Source organism: Cebus imitator, unplaced genomic scaffold (genome assembly GCF_001604975.1).
Source record: "Cebus imitator isolate Cc_AM_T3 unplaced genomic scaffold, Cebus_imitator-1.0 Scaffold521, whole genome shotgun sequence".
In the NCBI taxonomy this organism is placed as follows: domain Eukaryota; kingdom Metazoa; phylum Chordata; class Mammalia; order Primates; family Cebidae; genus Cebus; species Cebus imitator.
The window spans coordinates 66,189-73,548 of record NW_016107836.1 but is presented as its reverse complement, the minus strand read 5'-3'; the positions used below and the strand labels follow the sequence as shown (position 1 = coordinate 73,548).

The 7,360-nt window shown below is 43.0% G+C and overlaps 1 non-coding gene across 1 annotated transcript; it reads right to left on the bottom strand.

The window, feature by feature from the left end:
• Positions 1 to 1,326: 1,326 nt before the first annotated feature.
• LOC119468885 lies at positions 1,327 to 1,439 on the bottom strand. Its single transcript, XR_005197679.1, has one exon. It is a non-coding gene; the product is annotated as a small nucleolar RNA SNORA81 (small nucleolar RNA).
• Positions 1,440 to 7,360: the final 5,921 nt, after the last annotated feature.

Sequence of the window (7,360 nt, the reverse complement as noted above, 5' to 3'; positions counted from 1 at the left end):
CAGATATTAGAATTAACGGAGAAGAACATTAAAACAATTATTGTAATTGAATTAAATGTTTTAAAAGTTCAGAAGAGCCAGGGAAGATACAAAAAAGACACAGATTGAAAACCTAGATATCAAAACTGTGAAATCTGGGATGAAAAATATACCATATAAGATTAGCAGAAGGTTAGATATTGCAGAACACAATATGTTTTCACTAATTTAATACTTTATTGAATAAATACAATAGCAATAATACATTCAAACGCTTTCTAAAAAATCAATTTTAAAGGCCTTTCTATTCAGGCTAATGACAAATGCAGTAAAGGCAGATATGCTTGTTTAACATAATTGGCTTATTTTATGTAGCATTTTTATCTTTTAGTCCACAAGTATATTATTAAATGATAGAGAACATCCAATGCAACCATTTCCATAGGACTAGGAAATAAATTTCTAAGAAGGAAAGATGTTACAGAACCCATCTTTTATGTCTACTCTCACAGTCTAAAGAAGATAAAAAACCAATGACTTTCTTCACAAGAGCTCATGACTAATGTCACTGCTAGCAAACTCTGTCTCTCATCCATTTTGAGCATTAAGATTCAAATATTGCCAAAGGAAGAAGCACAATGCACATTGTGATCACTTATTCAGCAGCAGCCAGCACTGCACCCAAAACTATCTTACTTAGGAATTAAATAAGGTCAGCCACATGCATGAGCATCTCCTCCACTGAAGTATCCTAGAAAGTCTCATTGTAATGAACAATTTTCTTGTCTTCTTCAGCAACAGTTTATATCTGCACCTTTCCTCCCAAGCCCACCCCCTCTGCCAATTCACCTCTCTCTTTATTCTAATCGTGTACTGTTTCACTTATGATTCCATGTTCTAAATTACGTCGATGGCATTTCTGAGTGCCACCTTGCCATCAACTGCTACTGTTGACTCCTGTGAGAATAGTTTTCACAATTAGTGGGCACAGCATAGTTTGTAACCAAAGTTACTCATCGCTCATCAATCACACGAGCCGACAAATCAGTAGTGACCAGAACACATCTTGACCCTGATCAGAAGTCCCTCATGCAAACATCTCTTTCCTGCTAGTCCATATCATCATGCAGAGCAGAAACTGTGAAGTCCCTGGTGTGCGTTTTCTCAGTGAGCCAGCTCACCTTGCATCTTGCCCTGGGAAAAGTCACAGCCTGTGTAATGGTCAGTGTCTTGTAGAAGTCAGAAAGTGTATCTAACTCTCATTCCTACAGTATTTCAAAGAGAAAGGTAATAGTCATTTAGTTTTCAACTTCCTTTTGTTAAATATTCATTTTGTTAGATCTGCTGATATATTGCACCAAATATTAAGACAAAGGTCACTGGACATTTAGAAAGAAGTCCCCCAGTCTTTACAATTAGAAGAAAATATTAATGAACTTGGAGGGATAGCAATAGAAACTGGCCTAAGTAAAAGACTCAGAGAAGAATGAATTGTAAAAATTAAAGAGCATTAGTTATCTCTGCAACACACTTACATTTCTGTCTTCCTTGAGCTGCTGTGCCCACCACAGGAGGAAGGGGCTGAAGATGTGTTGGTTGGTAGGGTCTCCAGGGAGGTAGAGCTATCCCGCTGAACCCAGGAAGTGGGATATGCCACCTGGAATTATATATATAATTCGAGCCTGTGAAGGGGAAGCAATCAATATATATATTTGAAAAAATGATGCCAAAAATTTCCAAACTTTATGAAAATTATAATCCGCAGATGCAAGAAGCTCAGTAAACTCCAAGCTCAAGAAATGTGAAGAAAACTCCACTAAGGCATCTAATAATCAAATTGCTTAAAACCAGTGATAAAGACAAGATCTTAAAAGCAGCCAGAGAAAAATGATAAGTTAGGAGACTATTGTCAGCATAACAAAGATAGCAACTGTGATGCCTTAGAGCAAGTTATCTTGATTTCTGGGGCTGCGGACTGAATTGTGCCGTCCCAGGTTTCATATGTTGAAGTAGTAACACTACCTCCCCTCTGCCCCATGTGACTGTATTTGGAGACAGTCTTTAGGAAGTAACTAAGGTTAAACGAGTGGGCACGACAGCTCATGCCTGTAATCCCAGCACTTTGGGAGGCTGAGGCAGGAGGATCACTTGAGCCCAGGAGTCGGAGACCAGCCTGGGCAACATGGAGAAGCCCTGTTTCTACAAAAAACACAAAAAATTAGCCAGGCATGGTGGTGCACACCTCTGGTCCCCGTTAGTCGCCAGGCTGAGGTGGGAGGATTGTTTGAGCCTGGGAGGTTGAGGCTGCAGTGAGCCATGAGCATGCCACCGTAATGTAGCCTGAGTGACAGAGCAAGACCCTGTCTCGAAAGAAAAAAGGAAGGTCAAATGTGGGGCCAGCCATAGTCTGATAGGACTGGTGTCCCTATAAGAGAAAGAGAGAGGTCCTTGGAATGTACGCACCAAGGAAAGGTCATGTGAGCATGTGAGGAAATTGTGAGAAAGTGAGAAAGCGGCTATCTGCAAACCAGGAAGAGAACCTTCACCAAAAGCCAACCACGTTGGCACCCTAATCTCAAACTTCCAGCCTCCAGAACTGTGAGAAAATACATTTCTGCTGTTTAAGCCACCCCACCTGTGGTATTTTGGTATGCCAGCCAGAGCAGATGAATATACCTGGTAATTATATTTCATAGTTGTCCATGGCCCTGGTACACCCAGGTTATGTGTAGATGGAGAAGGGGATACCAGTTGAAAGGGAGGGAGCCTAAAAATGCAAGAAAGAGAGGGTAACTGATAAAGCACTGTCCTAGATCAATACAGCCCTTTGGAAATGAAAAGAAAACTAGGGACTCTCACCTAAAAATTGACATAAAGATTCTGCATTGCTTTCTGAAGTTTCATGGGTCACCCTTCTCGGGGGTAGAGGAGCTTTAACGCTTCCCTGGCTCTGTATGGGCTGGAAAGATGAAGCCCCTGCCATCCACAGAGCTCAGGGTTACCAGTGGGATCAGACAGGTGGGTTCTGCTACCTGTAATCCTTAGTGACTCCCGGATGAGCCGACGTTACCAAGTCTCCTGTACAGGGTGCTGCAACAGCTGATGATGACTTCATCAACAAAAAGTACTAGAAATATGCTCAGGGTTGTTGTGGTTAAGCCAAAGGATTTTAAATTTTTTAAATGCTGTACTCTACAGAAAAGATTTTTTTCACCCCTTTGAAAATTGTACAAGTGATACATGTTCCTATGGAATAACTCTAAAACATAGATAAACAACAAATGAAAATCACCCCAGATCCTACCATCTGAAAATAACCTCTTTCAGCATCTTGTGTATCAGACCCAACTCATTCATATGCAAATGTATAAATATATGTTTTATGAAAATGGTATCATATTACATACATTGTTCTGCAACCTGCTTCCCATTCCGCCTACAATTCATCAGTATATTGTGAACATTTCAAGTCCAGTCAATATTCATCTGCACCAGAATTCTTTTTTTTGTTTTTTTGTTCATTTCTTTCTTTTTTTTGAGATGGAGTCTCGTTCTGTTGCCAGGCTGGAGTGCAGTGGCCCAGTCTTGGCTCACTGCAACCTCCAACTCCTGGTTTCAAGCAATTCCCTTGCCTCAGCCTCCCAAGTAGCTGGGACTACAGGCGTGCACCACCATGCCAGGCTAATTTTTTGTATTTTAGTAGAGGCGGGGTTTCACCAGGTTGGCCAGGATGGTCTTGATCTCCTGACCTCATGATCTGCCTGCCTCAACCTCTCAAAGCCGGCTTCAGGCTCCAGGGAGAATGTTGTGCCTCCTCCTTGTGGTGTCCTGTGCTCTGCATGTTCAGAGAAACTTCTTTAGCAATGGACGATAGGAATGATCCCTGGAAGTCTTTAGATCAGCTTTCTTAATTGCTGCAAGGTATTGCACCATTCCTCAACTGCTGGATGTTTAAACTGTATTTGTTATCAGATATCTATTGACACGCTAATCCCTTGTTATGAGCAATCTCAGTGACTTCATTGGTGTTCAAGAATAAACTATGTAGTTTACAAGTGTGCAGGGTCTTAGCTGACCTGGGCTCAGCTTGGCAGATCTCTGCTGGGCTGGGCTGTCTCATGCCTCTGCAGTCAGCTGCTGTTGGCTGGGCAGTCTTCCTCATTTTGACGTGCTCACTCACAAGCTTGGGACTGGTTGGCTATTGGCTCTACTAGGATGGCCACAAGTGGGATAACAAGAAGAATTTGGCTGTCCCAGGTGAGTTATACTCCAGGAGGCTAGCCCAGGCATGTGCTCATGATCACTCAGGAGAGGAAGGCCTAAGCAGAAATATGCAAGTGCTTTTATAAAGATCTGCTGTGTCACATTTGCTCACATCCTGTTGACCGAAGCAAGCCATGTGCTAGTGACAGAGTGGACTTATGGGGCAAACAGTGTGAACACAGGAGGGGTGAAGAATGATGTATTAGGGTTCTCTAGAGAAACAGAACTATTAGAATAGATGTATATATGAAAGGGAGTGTATTAAGGATTATTGACTCACACGATCACAAGGTAAAGTCCACAGTAGACCTTCTGCAAGCTGAGGAGCAAGGAAGCCAGTCTGAGTCCCCCAGCCTCAAAAGTAGGGAAGCTGACAGTGCAGACTTCAGTCAGTGGCTGAAGGCCCCAGAGCCCCTGTGAAACCACTGGTATAGGTCCAGGAGTCCAGAAGCTGCAGGACTTGGAGTTCGGTGTTCAAGGGCAGGAAGCATCCAGCACAGGAAAAAGATGAGGGCCAGGAGACTCAGCAAGTCTAGTCCTTCCGTGTTCTTCTGCCTGCTTTTATTCTAGCAGCTTTTCCTCCCAGACAGAAGGATGAGTTGAATTTCCCTAAGGGAAGGCATTCAGCTGAGATTGGAAGGGAAAGAAACTAGAATATGTAGTCCCAAAATATGCCGCTTTAACATAAATATTTTTGAGCAAAAGGCAATTAAGAAGCAGCAAACAGAGGAAAAGCTCTTTCTAGCCTCTCTCGCTTTTCCACCTGAAGACAGGATGTAAATTCTTCTTTACTGGGAACAGCTGTTATCCACTCAGATATAGCACGGGAGTCATCTGCAAACAAACCCTACTCCATTACTTTACTTCCATGTATTTGCCTTCCCCTAGTTTCCCACCTCTGGAAATCTACAACTGCTTTCCTTTGTCTTGTCATTTCTCTAAAATTTACTGTTCTTTGTTGAAGATGTTGTATAAGCCAGAGTTCTAAGCCACTTCTTGGAGTGACCTTTGTGAACAGAAAATTCCACGGCCTGCAAAATTGATTATGCCAAAGGGAAAAGTTAAGCTTTGGAAATGGAGTCATGTACCATGGTTGTTTTTCTTCTCTGATGCATGTCTGTTTCTCTCTGACTTTTGTGTTGAGAGTTATATTTTGCCAGACTTTCTGTTCTTCTTTCAAACCTAGACTAAATGACTTCGGAGACAGAGTCCCTTGTGACTGTGACCTCTTCTCTACAGAATGTTAAGCAAACTCCTTAAAGTGTTTGAGTGTAGCCAGTCAATCTTATATCTGTATGTTAGCCTTTGGGTGGAAAATGTTTTAATTCTGTTCAGTGCCTCCAGTTTTGTCTGTACAAATGATCTTCACTTTTCCCTACACTGAGAACAGCGGTCACTGTTCCTCAGTGTCCATGTGTCCTGGGATGGCCACCTTCACACTTTGTACTTAACTCACTTGAACTGGATCTTGAGCTTTGTAGTTCTTCTCCTGTGTGTGATGTGCACTGCACATGTTAATAAACTTGCTTGTTTTCCCCTTGTTAATCTGTTGCTAACAGGAGTCTGTCCCAACTATAAATTTATGAGGGTTAAAGAGAGATTATATTTCCTCCCAGACAGACAGATGAGTTGAATTTCCCTAGAGGAAGGCATTCCTAGGGCAGGACGAGCATGTGCAAGGACTGTGATAGAAGGAAGCAGGTGCAGACAGGGATGGGAAGGCTCCTGCCGCTGCAGTGGAGAGAGTCCAGGGAAGCTGGGGTGAGATCACATTGGAGAGGTACAAGGTAAAGGACACTGGGCATGCCTCCCCAGCAGTACCTACACCCTTCTTCCTTCCAAAGGAACACTTGTTTTGTTCAGGAATCCATACGTCCCCCAACACATCTTTCTGCATCAGGAGATGCTAACTTCACTGCCAGTTCCAGGTAGTTATCCCTCTCCCAGTGTATTAGTCCATTTTCACCTGCTGATAAAGACATACACGAGACTGGGTAATTTATAAAGGAAAAAAGGTTTGATGGACTCACAGTTTCACATGGCTGAGGAGGCCTCACAATCATGGTGGAAGAGCAAGGGATGTCTTCTTACATGGTGGCAGGCAAGAGAAGAGCTTGTGCAAGGGAACTCTCCTTTATAAAACTATCAGATCTCATGAGACTTATTCACTATCAAGAGAACAGCATGGGAAATACCTGCCCCCATGATTCAATTACTTCCCACCACATCCCTCCCACCAGACGTGGGAATTATGGGAACTACAATTCAAGGTAAGATTTGGGTGGGGACACAGCCAAACCATATCACACAGTGACTGGTTTAGTTATAAGGGTAGGCCCCAATTCTGGCAAAAGAGAAATTAAGCCCAATTCTGGCAAAAGAGAAATTAAGGGGGACTTCCAAAAAAGTATCCTCCCTCCTAAGAACAAGTCACAAGAAAAGGAGAGAGATCCTAGATGGCTGATCACTAGCAGCTCGGGATTGTAGCTCCCACTGAAAGAGCACAGAACGAGAGGACGCCACACTTTCAGATCAATTTTTGTTGCTCACGCACCAGGAGATTACCAGCGGAGGAGCCCCACGTGTTGCCAGCGCGACTCTTGAGGCCGGTGAGGCGGTTTTGCCGCTGCCTTGGAGCGGCGGTTCTTGGTGCAGAGTCAGAAAAGCACCATCAATCTTAAAGCCGCTGTTTTGGCCGACGCAGTGGGTTGCTCAGATTCTAGCGCCGGGAATCAACAAGTTGGACGTCCATTCAGAAACCCAACTATAAAGTCGGTAATTATAAAGACCACAGATGGATAAATTTATAACGAAGGGAAGAAACCTGCCTAAAAAGGCTGAGAATACCCAAAATCAGAATGCCTCTCCCTCTACAGGGGACCACAGTTCCTCATCAGCAACAGAACAAGGCCTGATGGAGAAAGACTGTGTTCCATTAGCAGAAGCAGGCTTTAAAAACTGGATGATAAGAAACTTCTGGGAATTAAAAGTACTTGTTCTAACCCAATGCAAAGAAACCAAGAACTTTGAAAAAAGGTTTGACGAAATGTTAAAAATAACACACAATTTAGAGAGGAATATAAGTGAATTAATGGAGCTGAAAAATACAACACTAGAA